The sequence below is a fragment of the Octodon degus genome, unplaced genomic scaffold, assembly GCF_000260255.1.
Source record: "Octodon degus isolate 3935 unplaced genomic scaffold, OctDeg1.0 scaffold00174, whole genome shotgun sequence".
NCBI lineage: Eukaryota > Metazoa > Chordata > Mammalia > Rodentia > Octodontidae > Octodon > Octodon degus.
In genome coordinates this window covers 2,000,560-2,020,567 of record NW_004524750.1, presented here as the reverse complement: position 1 = coordinate 2,020,567, position 20,008 = coordinate 2,000,560, and positions in this window count along the sequence as shown.

Below are 20,008 nucleotides of genomic sequence, written 5' to 3'. Positions count from 1 at the left end.
TGGGAAAATGGAAAACCCTATTCACTGCTTAAGTACTTTCATGACATTCATTCATTTAATTAAAGATCCAAATATTGAATATCAGAGAATGACAGCAGGAAGAGTAGGGTAAATTAATGAAAAGAAAACCTATACTTTGAACACTGGTTAGCCTTGAAGGCTGTGCAGACAGGAAGTTAAAACTAAGGCAGAGTAAAAAAGATGCTTGTGCTAGTATTCGGGTTAGAAACTGTCTCATTGCTATTTGTTTCTCAATAAAATTATTTTTTAAAAAAGGTGCTTGCTAAGGGCAACAGTCACCACTCCTGTGGGAATCTATCCCCTTTATCTTTTCTATTTATTTATTTATACATTATTTTAGAGAGAAAAAAACAAACAATGTTGCAGAATTTCAAAAGAATAAGAAAATAACAATAGTTGTTATACTGAACATTATTTCTTCAAAGTACTTGTTCAGATTACAAGATACAGGCATGAAAGACAGATTAAAAATATAAGCACAACCCATTCCTTTCAATGAGCTAAAAGAAAATAGCAGTATAATTATATTAACTACCTTGTGTGTGTGTATATATATATATATAATATATATATATCATATATAAACACGTATGTATACATATATAGGTAGACACATATGTATGCATTTTGACTTCCCTTCTCCTTTCCACCTTTCTTGCATCCCAGTTGTTCTTTCCTTTTAAGAAATTCCTTTTCCATTCACAATAGCTATTGTATGTTTTGGAATTTATTTACTCTGTCAGTTCCTCACACTCGAAAGACAAAACAATGACCACCCATGTGAGAATGATTTATTTTGCCGAGGAAGATTGGTCTCTAGTTGAGGCCATATACGACAAAAGTCTCGGCTTTATCTTTCTTTATAGCTTTTATCAGGTTGAGATAAAGACCATCTGTTTTAATTTTATTTACGGTTTTTAACATGAATAAGAGTTGGACATTATCAATAGCATTTCTTTCATCTGTTGAGATGATAATGTGATTTTTGTTTTTTGCTTTATTAATATTTTGTATTGTATTTATTGATTTATGTATGTTGGCCCATCCCTGCATTTTGGGGATGAATCCCACTAGGTATAATTTTCTTGATGATTTATTACATTCTGTTTCCTGGTATTTTATTGAGGATTTTTGCATCTAGGTTTATTAGGGAGATTGGCTGCAGTTTATTTTTGGTTGGTTTTCTGGTTTTGGTATCAAGGTAATACTTGCCTTCAGGAATGAGTTAAGGAAAATTTCTTACCTTTTAATTTCATTAAAGATTCTGAAGAGTATTGTCTTGAATTCATCTCTAAATTTCTTATAGAATTCATCCATGAATCTATCAGGACCCGGGCATTTCTTTCTTGGTAAGGCTTTAGTTACATTTTTTATTTAATTAACTTATATTGGGTTATTCCTAATTTTTATGTCCTATTGATTCAGCCTTGATCATTATGCATTTCCATGAATCTACTCCTTCAAGCTGAACATCTTATGAGAGCAAACTTTTTAAAGTCCTCATTAGTGATCTGAATTTCTGAGGGTTTCACCATTCTCGTTCCTCATTGCATGAATGTGAGTTTTTCTTTCCTTTTCTGATCATGTGGGCTAGGGGTTTATCAATTTTGTTTATTTATTCAAAGAACCAATTATTTTGTGTGTTAATTCTTTGCATTGCATGTTAGTCTCAATTATGTGAATCTCTGCTCCGATCTTTATAATTTCCTGTTTCTCTGGGCTTGGTGCTTGACGTGTCCTCTCCTTTAGAACTTCGACGTGGCGCCACCTCAGGCTCTGCTCTCACCCTTGTTCTGCTTTCCTGATGTGGGGATTCACCACAGTGAACTTCCCTCTCAGCAGCACTTCCGTTGCACCCCACAAGCTCTGGTAAGTCATATTTGCATTTTCATTTGACTGTAGATATTGTTTAATTTCATCTGAGACACATTGGTTGTTTAGGAGGATATTATTTAATTTCCGCAGGGTTTTTGTGGGTTGTCGCACTTCGATTTCATCGCACTGCTGTCAGATGAAGAGCGTGGGAAATGCTGAGCTCCTCTGCACGTCCTTGAGCTTGTTCTGTGAGCTGCTGCATGGCGCACTGCGGGGCACATTCTGTGCGTAGCTGAGAAGAGGGTGTTTTCTGATGTGGTTTTGTGGAACACTCTACATGTCTACTAAGTCCTTTTGCTTACAAATTTGATTCACTCCTATTATTTTTTTGCTTTTTTTTGTCTAGTTGATCTATCTCTTTGTACCAGTGTGATGTTAACATCCCCTGTTGCAACTGCGTTCTTGCTTATTTGATTTTTCATGCCTATTAATATTTGTTTGATACAGTTGGGTGCTCCTGTGTTTGGTGCATACATGTTTATTCCTGGTATATCTTTCCCTCAAGTTGCCCCCAACCAGTGTGTAGGGACCTGCTTGAGCTCTTTTTCCTGCTCTTGGCTCCCTGCTTCCCCCACATGTTTAATCGCTTGCCCTGCATGGCGGTTTCCTTTGGAGGACATTCTTAGAATCATGGTCATTTTTATCTGCATCTAAAATATCTGTCAGTGCTCTTTGTAGTTTCTTCAGTTGTTCTTTATCATGAAAGTATTTTATTGCTCCATTAATTTTGAAAGATAGACTTGCAGGCTACATCAATCAGGGTTGGCAGTTGTTTACTTTCTGGACTTCAATCTTTTCTTGACTTGATGGTTTATGCTGTGACGTCTGCATGATTCTGTTAGGCTTCCTTTTGTAGATGATCTTATTTTTGTCTCTCTAACAACTTTTATTATCTTGCTCTTGTGATGAATTTCGGGCATCTTGATTATTGTATATCTGTGTGTAGATTTATTTTGGTCATGGCTGTTTGACGTTTCCTATGCCTTATTCATCTGCATGTCAGATTCTGCTACTGTGCTTGGAAAATTTTCTGCTACTACTTCTGCAAATAGTCTTTTTACGTCATTTGTGTTAACTCCTACTTTTTCACTGACACCTATGAAACCTACAGTACTTTTCTTAACATCATTTTATATCTGTTGAAGTTTTATTTTCTGGTTGCTGTTTATTTTTAACAGATCTTTCCTTTCATGATAGCTAGTTGCAAGCCTGTCTTCAAGGTGTGAAAGTCTATGATCAGTTTCATTCAAGCAGTTGTCAGCTTTCAGTGGAATTTCTAAATGCCTGGATATCTCTTTGAATCTATTTCAAGCATTCTGATTCTTTCCTGTATTGTTTATTCAAGCTTTCCATCATTTTCCTGTTCTCATCTATTTATTTATCTATGTCTCTTACTTATGTCTCTTTACGTCAATTCTTTCAGTATAGTTTTCATTTTTTTTTTACTTGAGATATTATTTCTGATCTGATTTCCTCTGCAGCTTCCTGGAGTTGTCTCTGTGCTTCAGTAGCTACCATGTGAGAAATTTCAGGTGTATGTCTTCCAATTTCTTCTATATTAGTATCTCCTGGAGTTGTTCTGAGCAGGCTGGAGGGCTGAGATTGCATTTTGCTTCTTCTTGTTGCCATTTTCTATTTCAAAAAATATCATTTTGTTTTGTGTGATGATCTTTGTGATATTTTGTAGTAGGTGAGTATATAGCTAGTATCAAGGCTTCTCTAGGACTTGTCTATTCTTTCAGAATGTCTTCTGTGAAGAGGGAATCCTTGGTTTGTGTCTGTCCCAAGATCCAACCTTCTGAACTGACTGAGAGTGAGAGATGTTGCTATCTGTTTGGTTCAGTCCCCGGTGTCTTGGTGTAGGACTGTGGTATGTCACTAGCCCAGATCTTCTCAGCACTGTTGCAGAAGGAGAACAGCTGACCGCAGCACCGGGACAGCCGGGCTAAAGCTGCACCCTCAGCAGGCACGATAGAAGCAAGCATAATGTAGAAATTGAAACACCGTGGCAGCTGTTCATTTTGCACTTTAAAACATAGGGGCAAAGGCCATAGTTACATGACTGAACCAACTGTAACTTGGGACTTTGTACGTGAAGTGTTTCCCGTTGGTAGAGTAGATTTACCCTGTAGTGTGGAAATTCAGGGAGGATGGAATGTAAGACAAAGATAACTGGAAAGGAAGTAGAAGCAGGGCTGGAGGACAAAGGACGGCCACGCAAGGTTTGGGAATCTAGAGAAGTGGGTAGAAAAGGAGGAATGAAGGAGTATCCCAGGGATTATGTTACAAAGAAAGAAAAGAAAAATATTGAGGATAAAGAAAGGAAAATAAAGTGAGATGAAAATAAAGATAAAACGATAAAATACAATGAACTAATAGGGACAATAAAGAGAAAAGAGGCAGCCCCACACGCCTGTTTCTGTTCCGAATGCTCTGTCCGCCAGCACAATGCTGGCTCACCTGCTTACCAGCTTTTGTCTTGTATTTCATACTTTTCCGTCTTGCTGGTCTCACTTGCCTATCGTGTGAGTCCTAGTCTAGGCCCTGCTGTGTGGCTGTGGCTCCCCTGGTGGCCTGGTACCACCGTGTGGGGGAGGGCTCACCCGAGTTCTTCAGGAGCCCTGGTTTATGCTCCTGTTGTCACTATCACATCTACATAAATGCTCTATCACTGTTCTGCCACCAGCTAAGCGTGACTCATAATCTTATCATCAACTGCTAAGGAAACACACTTGGTGAAGACACTACAATAAGTACAGCAAAAGAAACAGTAAGAAATGTTAAATGTATGCTAAATCCGCCTAGTAAACTCAATGGCACTGGTACAGGATATGGAAAATACATAAAAATGGCAAAATGAGGTGCAAATTATATCTTTCAAATATTTTTAAACAGAAATGGATTAAACACTCCAATAAAAAAAGCAGATTAGAAAGCTCAATTCCAAAATGTATGTATAGCTATGAAGGAATAAATCTATATAACAAGAAAATGGTAAACAAAGCTATGATAATGCTAGATAAAATAGACGCTAAGATGGAAAAATGTTAGCAGGAAAAATGAAAGAAAATACACAGAGAAAAGACAAATAGACAATAGCAGTTAGAGATGTTAGCATCCCATAGTCAGCAGTGAACACAACCAGCCGGAAGCTCAAAGATGTAACTAAGCGTGCAAGCCTCCTCGGCCTAGCGGACATCAGCACAGCCCTCCTGAGGAAGCAGTCACATCTGTGCAGGTGAGGATTTAAGGCGAGCTTACAGAATGCTACTTATTATCCCATGAAATACATTTATATGCATTTAAATTTTGAAATCATAGAAAACATTCTTCTGACCAAAATTAAAACAAATTAGAAATTAATACCAGAGGAAAATTTGGACAAGTAAAATACATGGAAATAAATAATATACTTGAATAAATAATGGACCACAGAAAAAATTCACTTACAAAATTAAAAATTTAGTTTAAGATGAATGACAATATACAAAACACAATATATCATTCTTTCACAATATATCTAAAAAGATCCCTGCTCATTTGGAGCTACGATTGTGGTAGGCAACAGGTGTCATAAGTTCACTGTCGCCTCGGGTAGTTCCCTGAGAAGATGCTAACAGTACTAATCTTACGTGAGGTGGAAGAATATTGAAAGCCTAATGATGAACGAGGGGAACCAGACCCAAAGGCCTCAGATTACAGGAAATGTGTGGAATCTGTAAACCTGCAGAGACAGAGCAGCTGAGTGGTCGCCAGGGGCTGGAGAAAGGCGACGCGGAGCGCTGGTGCAGGAGAGCTGCAGAAGCCATACCCTCTTGGGGTACAGAAATATCTAGGAACTAGGTTAAGATGGTGTCCTAGAGGCCACTGAATGGCTCGAATGAAATGTGACTCCTTTCCTGTTGAATGAATTTCACCCCAATGAAAAACAAAAATTAAATGAAGGGTTTTAAAAGCAGAAAGTTACCCTCGCACTCTGATCTAGACTCATTTGACCCAACAGGGTCCGCAGTCATCTGTTAGTTAGGTGGCTGCCAGGCCTGAGGGCTCCACACTTAGGGTGTATTACAGGGCCTGCGGTGTAGCTTAGTGGAAGAATACTTGCGTAGGGTGTAGGATTCTATCCCCAGTACAGGTTTATAAAATAAAATCCTAGTGCACGAGACAGGGCTCTGGCTTTTGAATCCAGCTACCCTTAGTTAGGTTCCATTTCCTCCATTGTGTTGCTAATTCCCCAAATGTACTCTCAGTTCTAGAAAGAGTAAAGTCATTCTATTTACCACATCAGGACTGTTGTTAAAATAATGATAGACTGGGCTGGCGATAGAGTTCAGTGCACTGAAGCACCTACTTAGGCAAGCTTAGGCAAGCGCAGGGACCACGGCTGGATCCCCAACACCACATGCCATGCCAGCCCCACCCCTGGGCAGGTAAGCCAACCAGTGTCCAGGCATGGTGGTGCGCCCCTGTCATCCCAGCACTGGGGATGCTGAAAGCAGGAAGATCAGGAGTCCAAGCTGCACAGTGATACCCTGTGCCAACCAAATGCATTTAAAAAAGTATAAAGAAGATAGTGATAGATCCTGTTGCTACTGGATGTGGGGTGGGCATCAACTGTATGCCCACCAGACCACTTTTATTATTATAGAATACTACTAAAAATGTGTCATTTCTTTGCCACAATCTACCTTTCATCATATTTCAAGACAATTTCTCCACCCTCCCATTTTTGGGACAAAAACTACAAGACTTTTTCAGTAAACAAGAGAAGCACTGATTCTGCAGCCTCCTACAGACAGGCAGCCTGGAGCGGCTCTTTCTGGTACACATGACTGGCAGACCAAACTCCAGCAGGAGAGTTCTTCCCCCACTCATTTCTTCCTATAGGCAACTGTGAAGAAAGTATTATTGCTGGAGAAAAATTCAGACACTTCGGTCCAAGATGGTCTGGCTTCTATACACCCTGTTTAGTGGCCCCAGAACCCTTCGCTGTAGCTGCAGGGCTGGGCAGGAGGTCTGCAGCCATGGGAATTTGCTGTCTCTTCTGTCCATGTTGTATCTCCTGCTGCAGGGAGGGAGCTATGGACCCAGGAGAAGCTGCCTGGAGTTCAGGCCCAGGCCAAGACCCTTCCAGTTCATTGTTCCAATGATCAATGGTAAGCTCTTCCCTAGTTTTGGCTCAAAGAATTCTGGCTATTAACCAAATTTACGTATTCCAATTCACTGTATTTCTATTGATACACTGCTATTTTGGCCTATGACAAAGATCCAAAATATCATGCTTTGAAATAAGGAATATTTCATGAGTGAATAGATGAATAAATCATGGGCCTGAAGAAACACCCCCCTCCACCTTGAAATGAAGGGGTTGTGTGTGAGGGCACTCCCTGACAGGCTAAATCTGTTCCGACTAGACTCAGACTCTCTCTGGAAATACTATTTTCATGGTACATTTAGCAAATGCTTTATGATAATTGAACTTCTATGAAACTACATATTATGCAAATAAATTAATTATCGTTTGTAGCATTATAATGGCTAGTAAATCAATTCATAATTATATGACACTTAAAATAAATAGAATAATACTCTACGTTTCTCTGCTGAAGTGCTAATGCACAATGTGCTAACAGCACTGCAGTAAAATAGGAAAAGGCGAAGCGCTGCCATGTACTGTGTCCCCAGAGCGGGCGCATGGTGCGGCCTCTGCAGCTGAGGCCTTCTGCACACCCCTGTGCCTTCCACACTCCCTGAGGAGCCCCCCGTAAGTGTATCCAGTGGGTCTCCTTTCCATAGCCAATAGCTGGCGTGGGAGGCCAGGAGAGGGTGTTGGCAGGAAAAACCTTCTTGATATTCAAGCTGCTCTAACAGGGAATGTTATTTCCGAGTGACATCCCTCCTCAAGGTGATTACTTTGCCAAGCAAAAATAATTGATAAGCTAAAATTTAAAAGTAATGGAAAAATCCCTGCACTGGCACCGAACTTGCAAAATGCCCCAGTGATACAAAAATACTGCTAGTGCAGTTCTCCTGGGATTTCCAAGGAGAAAGCCTCTGAAGACATCAAGATGAAGCGGGACCTCCACGAGCCTGGAGCCCAGAGCAGACAGCGAGCATGCAGCATCAGTAGTCAGCCCTCATTTTTTGTTTATTTCTTCACACATATCAGAATATCTTCTATTCCAAAGAATGCTTGCACACCTAAAATCCAGGGAAGCATTTCCCTTATCGGAGACAGTCACGTGATTAGCAGGCTTCAGTGGGAAGGGAAGCCGCCGGTGGCTCGGGCAGTTCTCCCGCTGCGGTACAAGGTGCACACATAGATGTGCTCCGACAGCGAGGCTCGCAAGGCAAATGGAGTGTGTGGCGAGGTGCAGCGTGGACAGGCAGGGCTGCAATGTTTTCTCCCTCCCACAGTAAATCAAGATGAGGAATGGTTTCCCCAAGTCCCTGGCACTCTGAACCTCTACACGGGAAGAAAACCAATTTGCAAGCGGTTCTATTTTGTGGACTGTGGTCACAAGAGCACGGATGCCGGTAGCCTAGGCTCTCCAAAACTTGTGTCCCTCACCTTGGAAAGTTCACTTAAGTCTTCCACTTGGAAAATGTGTGAAATGTGGACTTTTGAAAGCTTACTGAATTATCTCTTATAAAATGATGTAAACTTAAAGTGTTAAAATAATACCGATTACTAATTCTAAAGGTAATGGAATTGTGACTAGATTTTGCTTATTACAACCCTGGCCTGATTGATTTGTTTCTAACTTTAGAAGCACCCAGCCAATAGTTGTTCTTAGCACATCCAATGTTTGCCAAATGCTTATCTACCAAACCAGCCCAAACACCTAGTGAACGACACTAGAAAAAGTTCTGCCATTCCGTCGTTCTTTCGACCCGCATGCGCGTGCGTGTGCTGAAGTTCTGGGGCAAGCGCGGGGAGAGTAAGGGATCGGGCCACGTGCTTGGCCCCACTCAATCCGTCCTTACAAGGCAGCACACTAACCTGGCCCTTCCAGAGTGTGTCTCCAGTTAAAGATCAGGATAAAGTTTAAAACGGACTCCTGTTGCCAGGAACGGCCGTATTGTCGTGCACGCTGGCCGCCTCAGCTGCTCGGCCTGCACGCCCAGCCCGCCCCCGGGCTCTCCCCTTCTGGCCTGCTGCGGAGGACTCCTCCCGCGAGGTTCTGCGCCGCACCGCCTCGCTCACGCAGGCTCTTGCCTCGGCCCATCTGCTACTGCGGCTAAGAAAGCAACAGCGCAAGAGTGGACCAAGAGGGTGAGAGTCACGCAAGAAAGCGAGAAGCCTGCTCCCCCGAGGTTCTCAGAAACCCCGCGCGGGCGCGGCGGTGCCCCCAGCCTCCCTGTGGGCCCAAGGCCTGCCTGCCCCCCAGGCGCCGCTGATGCACGTTCTGGGCCGAGTTCTCTTCCAACTATTTTTTTAAAAATATTTTAACAGGGCACTAAATGACTAAGTATTTCACGACACGACAGTTTTCAGAGTTTTTGCATGAATTTAAAAACTATTACAGCGCATAATGACACAGATGCCAGCACTCTGGAGGCTGAGGCAGGAGGATCGCTGAGAGTGTGAGGACAGCTTGGATCACACAGTAAGTTCAGGCCAGCCTGAACCACATGGTGAACGCTTGTCTCCAAGAAACAACAAAAAGCGCTGCTTGCGTATCTGTCTTTCTCACGATACTGGAGACGTTCTGAAGAGCAGAGATGATCAGAATTTCATAATCTCAGAATTACAAGGGCGTAAATCTTTCAATATTCAGTACTTTTAAGTGTCAGCAAAGTTAAGCTATTTAATGAGAGAGCACCATCGGTAGAAAGCGATAGGTATTTTCTCTGTCACAAATAGAAAGCCAAGTCCATCTTGATTCCCAGCAACCATCTGCCCATCCTAAAAATACGTCTCAAGTTATCATTGCTGGTTGCCTCTGGAGCCTGCCAAGGGATCATTTTTTTCTTCCTTTCTTTTTTTAATTTTAGGGAAGGGTCTGCAGGGTGTTCAGGGTCTCACTACTAGACCAGACTCAGTGATCCACCTGTTTACAGCCTCCCAAGTGCTGGGATTACAGGCGCGTGCCACCACTCGCAGTCTCATTCACCGTCTCAGTGTGCCCTGGGGGAGGAGCCAGCACGGCAAGCCTGGGGATCTTACCCTGGCCCCTGCGCCTGCTTGCCGGCCCTTTAATCTGCTGAGCTACTTGGCCAGCCCTACAGGGATTATATCTAATAGCCACAGAGCAAAAGATCGAAGCTTCGCTGCTCAACACTCAGGCTGCACTAGTGGTGCAGTGTCAGCAAAAAACTACGGCCTGTTAAAACCCAGAGTCACAGCACAGCACCAGGAAAGGGCCAAGAAGAACTTCAAGAGTGAAGGGTGTCAGGAATCCCAGGTTGGAAGGAAGGCGCAGCCTGCTTTCTGTGTTCAACTTCTATTTCCTGTGTTACTACTTAGGATTCAAGTTACGTCTTAGCGCCCAATGACAAAGCCACAACCCTAAGGACGCTTGGACTTATTTTGTGTTTCTCTCAGAATAAAATATTCTAAAAATACCTCACACCTCTACTCGTGTCTTTGGAAAGCTTAATGCTATCTTTTCTCCCCCAAATAAGCTGTGATTAAATAAAATTTTAGTGTCCAACTAAACTGACATGTTATGTATGAGATTACATTATGGAATCAGAAAAAAAAATCTATTTTGCATGGTCCACTTCTTCTGGATTATTCTTACAGCCTTGAGGTGATGGTGAAGCACAGATAACAGAAGAAGAGGGAAAGGCTCACCTCCTCAGCACAGTAACCTCTGGATTATTTCTTAGAGAGTAGCACAAAAGTTGTTACAGAAAAATAGGCTTTTATGTGAAGCTAGGTTGCATGGCCCAACTGCACAGCAGCGTTCATGATGAAGCTTGTGGTGTGTTCCTACCCGAAAAGAAACGAAACTAGACTCAGAACACTCATCATGCTGGTCATTTCTCAGGTAATCAGAATCTGCTCTTTCTTTCTCTTTAGAGGAAAGATTCGCCATTCTTTAAATCCCAGGGCAGCAGATTTAGTGAAATCAAAACTGGCTGAGGCTTACCAACCAACTAGTTTACAAAAGATGTCAGAATTTCCTTCAAAGGGCCGGGGAGATGGCTCAGTAGAATACGTGCTTCCCTGGCAAGTGCAAGGGCCTGAGTACAATCCCTATCTCCAAAAAAAAAAAAAAGGATTTCCCTCAAAAATGGGGAAACACTATTTTCTTTTTTCTTTTTGGTAGAAAGAGACATGGGACATACTCTTTCTACTTTTAAAAGAAAAACAGACAAAAGATGATAGAGGCGATTGACAAGGCAGCGAATGTAACTGTGAGTTGCAGTGAATTCCTGTCATCCTCTGTGAATGCCACAGCAAGTCAATTAAACACAAAGCCATCGCACCCAGGTGTATGCTGCTTTGTAACACGTAGTCGACTCTCGTGTACAGCACAGGTGCGACGATTCTTAGGATACTTAGAGCGCCGTGTTCTCATCTCCAGGCAGGAGAGGAGAGCCTGGGAGAAACCTGAGATGGATCACCAGGGAAAGAGGTCGAAGAACTCACAGACGATATTTAGAGCACGGCACACGGTGGGCGGCTCTCCACATCTCTCTCAGTAGGGTGCTGAGGGACATCTCTTACCTGCTCAAAGAACGTTTCTCTTGCAGCAAAGATACTGTGTTTCCAAGAGAGGTACAAATGGCAAGGAATAAAGAAGGCATTCAAATTTCTTTCTGAGCACCCAGTTGTGAAGAATGCTCTATGTTGTGAAAGTTATCCTTGGAAGAAGCTGTGCTCTGTTTTTACAACATGTTATAGCGAATGATGCCAGGAAAAATCTGACACAAAAGACAACAGAAGGGCTCATGATGAAAAAGGTGGATCTAAACGGGAGCCTCAAAAATCAAATCTTCAGAGAGCTAAAAACAGAAATTATAGAAGACAAGAAAATACCTGTTTAATAACTTAATCCCATTAGGTCAACAATAGCAGATGATGGTACGACAGTTGAAAAGAATCAGTGGAAAGACCATGTGTATGGAACAAAGTAGACTTTCTCCACTGACAGGCACTGACCCTGTTACTTTGATTCCTTTAGAAAGTAATTTGTGCTTTCATTCAGCATAAAACCTTATTCAAGACAACTGTTCATGTGACTTAATAGTTTTTCAGATAGTACATTACATTTTAAACTATTAAAAATACAAATAATGTAGAACTGTGAGAGCAAGACAAAAGGAAAACTTCACTGTTGTTTACAGAATGAAGCCACCTTGCAAATGGTGACATCCTGCTACCCAGCTGACTCCTGTAGCCTGAAGACAGGAATACCCAAGAGTGGAGGAACTCAGGGTCTAGAACCCAGTAGGGAGTGAATTCACATTTTAGTCTATCCCTATTTGCTGGATTCAGTTAACGAATTTCTCTAAGTCTAAATACTCAACTCTAGAAAGTAGAAAAATATTTTATTTATCTTGCTGTACAGAAAGTTTTAGTAAAGCCTTCTGTTTACATTTCATTTTATTTCTGTCTCTCCAATGAACATGTCTTCTCAGATGAGCCTCTAGTATTTTCTTCTGTCTCTCCACAGTTTCAGACAGTCTCCCCTTTAAAGAGAGGGCTGATATCAATGCTGACAGCCTGGGGAACCGGCCACTCCACACTCCCTGTGAGGGACCGTGACAAAGCCACCAAGCTTGATCCCAGCTGGACTCAAGCACCCTTGAGGATGCTCCCATCGCTCAACTTGTAAGGACCTCCCTCTCCCTCTCTTGCACGGGGAGCATTTCAAATGCAAAAGGTTTTGTTAGTTTTGTATTTTACTTTCCTCCCAAGAAGCCAAACATCACTACTAACTCTTCACAATGAGGGCCAGCAATCACATCCCAATTAACTCCTGGAAGTGGTCAAAAGAAGCCAGTAAGCCAACCAGAGGACAGGGCCAGAGCAAGTCACCATGCTTACAGTCCTCAGCTCTTCCCACATTGCCTCTGCAGCTGGTTTTTCTTTTGGGCCTTGACAGACAGTGAACCTCCTGCTTGGTGCAGAGTACACAAAAGAGCAGCCCAGCAAGAGCAGTGATTCTACACTGATGAACGCCCACCGTCTCCGTGGGCTGGATCTGCTGGGCACTGGAGCCACCAAGGAGCTGGCATCCTCCCTCGGTTTGGGATCCTCTTCATGCAGCTCAGCCAAGTTCTTCCAGCCTCAGGCACCTCTGAGCAGCCTCCTTCCTGCCCCCATCCAGCCCTTTCCACCCCAGTGTTCTTCTACTCATTGATCCATCACCTACAAGACACTTAATCAAGAATCAACTTGTGTAGCACCCACTTCAATGTGTATTATTTTTATCTTTCATGAGTATTTTATCTCCAACAAGAAGATGGAAATCTCATGCTTTCTATCTCCCACTTGATCTACAGTGCTGCTGTGGTTTGTGTCTAGGTGTCCTCCTAAAGCCTCTTGCGGTCTTGCAGCAGTTTCTGGAGTCTGTGATTGACTGTTGCGGGGGTGGGTTCTGTGCCCGCCTCAGGGCAGGTAATTTGCAATACAGCATAAGGTGGGGAGAGGGGCTGACTAGCTGTCTGGGCTTCTGCCACTCCCTTTTCTCTTGCTCTTTGCCACCGCCATGGAAGGTTGCTCTCTGCCATGTGTCACCCTGCCTTGGAGCTAGCAGAATATGCATTGAAAGCTCCACTAACTGTGGGCTAAATAAACCTTTCCTTCCTTCATTTTGGGTGTCAGGTATTTGTCCCAGCAACAAGAGAAGAATAGCTGAGACAAGTGCCTAATATAAATCCTGGCCTATAAAGCACATTCAGTATTTGTTGATGAGTGAAATTACCCGGAATTGCATAATATAATTAACTTAGCCAGACAGCTATGCATGTTGCAGAATTTCAGAGATGGGAGATACTTGAAAACTGACCTAATTTCAACAGGGAGAAAAGTGAGATCAGTCGTACATAAGAACTTAGACTGAAGCTGTCTACAAAACAGTTATGCCGTTATCCCTGGGCCTGTAACCCTGCCTCAGTGCAGAACAAAGAAGTACCCATGGACTTCTTTTGAGTTAGGCAGTGTGACAAGGACATTAAGGGATTTTTTTTTGGTATCCTATATTATTTATTTACAAAGTTTAAGTATGTTTTAACATCTATCACCTGGATAAAATAACTTTCTCCCCAGAGATATAAACATTGCAAATTTATTGCAAGTGATGTCAACACTTAATTAAAGATGTCACCATTCTTGGTTTGCGCCTCTGGAATAAGGAATCGCCACTACATATCTCCACTACCATTAGGAAGTAACAGGAAACGTAGTGCTTTTTATCAGGCGTGTCACCTACAGTTTTCTATAAATTTTCTACATTTGCTCATAAGGGTGAAGGGAATAAGAAGGGTTTTATGTGTGCACAGCATGGGATTCGAGGTGAAAGAAAACATCGTCACTCAGACGTAACTGCCCTTGTGACCACCACGAGGGTGATCAGCAGGCATGCTTCCTGACCCTGGACATGGGACTGCCGCTCTTCGCTGAGTTGTTGTTGCTTTGAAACCTTCTGGAAACAGAACTGGAATGAGAAGACTGAGTGGAGACCATGATGTGGTCTTCTGGGTAAGCAGCAGCTCAAGCTCGGACTCAGCAGACCACGCCAGCCTTCCTGGGTCTCCAACACATCGAAGTCAAAGATGTCCATAATTTTATTCAGCAGTTTCCTCTCTTCCTATTGTTTCTAAACTTTAATGATCTAGCTTGTCATTATGTTTTATAATGTATTGCTCAGCCTACAGCACTAGGAGGGATTTTGTTTATATTAACATCCAACAGGGAAAATACTATTATACAATCTAATATTTTGTTCAAATTAAATTTAATCACTTTCTTCATCAAAATAACTGTTTACTGCATAATGAAATTCTAGGAATGCCACATCAGCTGCATGATAAAACAAGCATAAATCAACAAAATAACATCAAACTTGTGCAGATTAAAATAATTATTGAGAATGTTTTGAAATATTTAAAGCTATTCGAGCACAATCAGGCCAACAGATGTCTAGAGGCCAAGGGGGACATCTTTCTGCCCCTGGACAGGACTCCAGACAGCCCAGTGTCCAGCATAAACACTCTAGGAAGATGGTTGGAACCCAAGAGAGGAGGCAAAGAAAGGGAGCCCGACTGCTCTACCCAGAGCCGTCCGGGAGAGCACAACCACCCGTTTCCAGCTCCTATGCCTCTTGTTGTGGTAACCCCGACTTGGCTGGTAGTTTACGTCTAGAAGCTTCATGTCAGACTTGAACTGGAGGTACTATGACTGGAGAGATCTGAAATTTCAGCTTTTTTTTAAAGGACCAGATTACATGCATAGTTGAAAATTAGAGCTACTGAAAGGGGTCGGGGAGATAGCTCAGTAGAATAAGCGCTTGCCTGTTAAGTGCAAGGGCCTAAGTTCAATCTCTGGTTACACACACATACACACACACACACACACACACACACACATCAAAAGGAATAAATTTTACATAGTAAAGTGAGGAATCAATGAATCTGAACAGAAGCAGCGAAGCACCGTCTTTCACACAGAGCTTGGCTTCTGAGAACAACAAGCAATTAAGAGTCCCAGTTAGTCATTGTCACAGACTCACCGTCTTTCATATACACACACATTAAATGCACAAAGTGCATTTGTCATAAAGTGACAAATTATTTGGGTTTTAGTTGTTTTAATTTTAATTTATATACCTTCTTCTGACATTCACGAGTGGCAGGAGGTGGGAGAGGAAACAAACCACCCGTGGCCCACACTCTGCACTGTGGACAGGAAGCTCAAGTCACGCTGGCCTGCTCGATTGCTGAGGCCAGTTAGCCTCAAACAGATCTAACCCCTCTCCTGGCTGCGCTATACGAGAACCAATTTTCTGGATTTTTTTTTTCTTTTTGGGATTTTAGGGAAGGTCCTACAAGGTGTTCAGGGTCTCACTATTTCGGACTCATAGTGATCCTCCTGTTTACAGCCTCCGAAGAGCTGGGATTACAGGCACGCACCACCACGCCCAGTCTCAACTGCCACTTCAGCGAGCCCCAACGGCAGGGCCGGCACAGCAGGCCTGGGGATTGAACCCTTGGCCCCTGCACCTGCTTGCAGGCTCTTTACTCCACTGAGCTGTTTGGCCGGCCCAATTTACTGGATAAAGACACTCGTTTCTGCACTGATGTCTTTATTCAAGATCATAGAGAGAACTTGGGCAACCTTCCCGCTGGCCATCGCACATGCAGGCGGCTGGCGGTGGATCGAGCCTTCCCATGGCCACTAGAGCGGCACACTGGTCTTCGCCTTCACTGAGTCACCAGGTGTTCTGCTGTGGCTGCGGCTGCTGCCCGGAGCTCACGAAAACATCTGGCCCTCCTGCTTTCCTGAGAGGCTGGATGAGGTCCTTATACCTCAAACCTGTGCGCGCTTCCACTTGCTCCCCACAAAAACAACGCTAAGAAGAACTGGGAATAATCAGCTCCATCCTTTATGAGGCAAGGCATAAAAAATGCATAAAAAGTACAATGTTGGCTTTCCACTTTAATGTGAATTCGACAATTGAGCAGATAGCCAATTCTCTGAGATAATATTTGAGCAATTCAAGCCAGCGTTAGAATTTTTCTCCCACAATTTGGCTGTCCAAATGAGATGAAAACACTCTCTGCTTTGCGCAAAATCCTCCGAGAGCAAGTGTCGTGTGTTAGCTCCAAGCGTATTTTCAGTTGGCCAAACACGCCATCACTCTGCTTGTGTGTAACACAGTGTGTGGGGAATGTGGTTCTGGCGGTTGGCTAATGGGCGGAATGGGAGAACGAAACCAATTTTGTATTTCAGAGGGAAAAAAGAAAGGGGCTTGAAGTCAAGAGCGCTTGTCGGTAGAAGGTGGTACTCTGAGAGCAAACCTCAGAGGCTGCTGCCTCCCCAGAAGCGCCTTACCACCGACTCTCTTGCTGTCTCCAAAAGATGAGCTCCCCGTAGTCTGGCGTGAGAACGCCTCGCTTTTCATTTTGTCCTCCTATCTGACACTACACTTAATTGCTCTCCCCAAAGAAATCCTTCCTCGTTATTCCTGCGCATCAGCAGGGACTGTACGACGCTCTTTAGAATGTGCATTACTTCAAGGAGGCAGAATTGGAATCCAACGAATCAAAACTATGGACTGTTGCAGTGGGAGGTCATGCTCCTTGTGTGCTCAGTGTGGCCAGCATGTGGCTAACATGCAGATGCCAAACGAACACGAGGGTAGATGCCGCTTATAACGGGGTGCACCAATCACTTCACTGGACCCACAAGCCGAAAGTGTTTCTTCCTCATACCAGATTTCCAGCCCCCACACACTATAACATGCTCCTGTTTCTCCCCAGATGTAAAACTTCTCCAGAAGAGCAGAAACTTTACTCCTTTTTGTCATTTCTTTTTTTATTAACTTAATTGAAAATCAGTAGTTACATATCATATTAAAAATTGTAGACAAATATTGAAATGTGAAAGATATAAGATATAGACAGTGATTTTTTAGAGAAATATTTCTGAAGTGAATACATCACATGAGATCAATAATGGATTGCACATTGTAAATAAGTTATTTACAAACTTGAATGAATATAACAATAAAAATTGTCCAAAATAAAAATAAAGAAGAATTCACAGATCAGTCATATAATAGTTCACTCTGTGTCAAAATCAAAAAACTTATATTCATATAATTAGAATTCTAAAAGTAGAAAGGGGTAGGCAATAAATATTTAAATATTTAAAATTTCTGAATTTAGTTGAATTTATAACACCACATTTCCAAGAAAACTGAACCTTTCCCACAAGAAATTTGAATAAAATCATTCCCAGATACACAAAAATGAAATTGTCCAAAATTTATTGTAAAGAAAAAATCATTAAAGCATATACATAAAAAATATTAGCTGTGGAGGAACAAAATTAAATGGCATCTTTATCTTTTCTTTATGTCCTAAGTCCTCATATCCCTTTCTGCTTGAGCCAGCTAGACCTGGGCATGTGTAGCATCCTCTCTTGGGGCTTGCAGGTTAGCTCAGTTGCTTAAAGTTCCTGCTTGGCAAACTCAGTCAGGTGCAGGGACCGCCGTTTGATGCGCAGCTCCACAACCGCAGCATCAGACCCACCCTTAAGGCAGCCTGTGCTAGCAAAAAAAAAAAAAAAATCCTTATACCACACTCTTTTGTACAATCTTAATTTATTTTCCTGTGTCAAGTAAGTTATACAATAGTTGTAGAGATTCCACGTTTCCCTCACAGCACCATTTACTATGAATGGAAAAATTATTAATGGTTTTATGAATGAATAACTTCATTAAGTGGCTTATAGCTCTAGACTCTTTTGTCTTATTCTTCTTCCAGTCTGAGCTGTGGTCCCCTCTGAGTTTGTATCTTCCTGCATATTTGTGGCAACAGGCAAAACACCAGTGTGATTTACATAGATTTTTCCTCCTGTTGTGATCCTTCTCAATTATAAATATAGTAGGTCAATGGCTCATTTTTCAAAATATAAAAATTATTTTTAAAAAATATTAAACTTTACATCTAATAAGACTTTAAGGTACATAAAGAGGAACTTTAATATGATGGCCTTGGTGTTACAGTCTCATCCCCAGCAGAGTGAAATCCTCACTGCAGGAGGCCGCGCTCAGTGCAGGGCAGGGTCCAAGCACCACTGGGCCAGGCCCATAGACAGGCATCTGTCAGCAGCGCTGCTGAAGTCATCCATCCAGCTCATGGTTTCCTAATTCTTCATAAAACTACAACATGGAAAGTTGTCAAGCCAAAAGAAAAAACCTAAGCTCCTTGAAAATAATTTTGAAGATCAGACCATATTCTCAGAATTCAAAAAATCAACTTTGTTCTGAGTCTGAAGGAAAAGGTCTCACGTAACTTGAGTAAGTTAAAGAAATTCTCTTTTTTCCTCCTTGTGTAAGTCCTAAGGGAACGTATTTTAAAACAAAAGCAAAAAGTAGAGCTTTCTTTCTGTGTGGAATGCCCTATGTCTGAGAACAGTCCATATTTGTGTAAGACATCTGTCAATCTCAGTATCTTTATGCAGACTAAGTAAAGATCAGTATATTAAAATTGTTCAGAAGAGTACAGCTCTTTCTTTACAGGAAAATTAGTCTTTGTGCAATTCATCTTCTAATTGCAGGTGGAAAATGAAAGATGACAGAACATAGTTGATGAAATCAAAACTATTGGTTATGGGGAACATAAGGAATAAAGACATTAGTGAACATTTTCAATTATTAAAGCTCATATATGCAGTGTGAGCTTATGAAGAATGCTGTTTTCATACAGCGTTCCTCGTGATGGTGGTTTCTATAAGCTTATTCCTAAGGGCACCTTGCATTCATAATAGTCGGAAGTGTCCAGAATTTAATACCACTTGGACCCTGTGAGCAAGTAAAGCGCCAGACCAGTGGGAATAAGCAAACCCTGCAAAGACAATCACAGCAATGGCCCTGAGAATTTTAAAACAAAGTTGTACTGTGTGTGCATGTATGTGTGTGTGTGTGTGAGTGTGTGTAAGTGTGTGTAAGTGTGTGTGTCTGTGAGTGTGTGTGTGCGTGTGAGTGTGTGTGTGTAAGTGTGTGTGTGTCTGTGAGTGTGTGTGTGCGTGTGAGTGTGTGTGTAAGTGTGTGTGTGTCTGTGAGTGTGTGTGTGTGTGTGCGTGTGAGTGTGTGTGTAAGTGTGTGTGTGTGTGTCTGTGAGTGTGTGTGTGTGTGCGTGTGTGCACGCAGGCGCTGGGGATCGAATTCAGGACCTTTCGCTTGCCAGACAGATGCTTATGCCACTGAGCTATCTCCTAAGCCCTTAAAGTTGTACCTTCTTCAAATAATATATTTGCTCTCAAGAAATAGCCCATTGCTCACCACTGAAGAGATCAGTACGGGGAGCTAAGAGAGACATTGCTGGAGCCTGGTCTTCTGAGTTTAGAGGGCTCAGGCCTCACTCAGGTGTGTGATTACAGATGCAATACTTAAACTACAGGTGCTTCATTTTCTTTCTGAAAATGAGG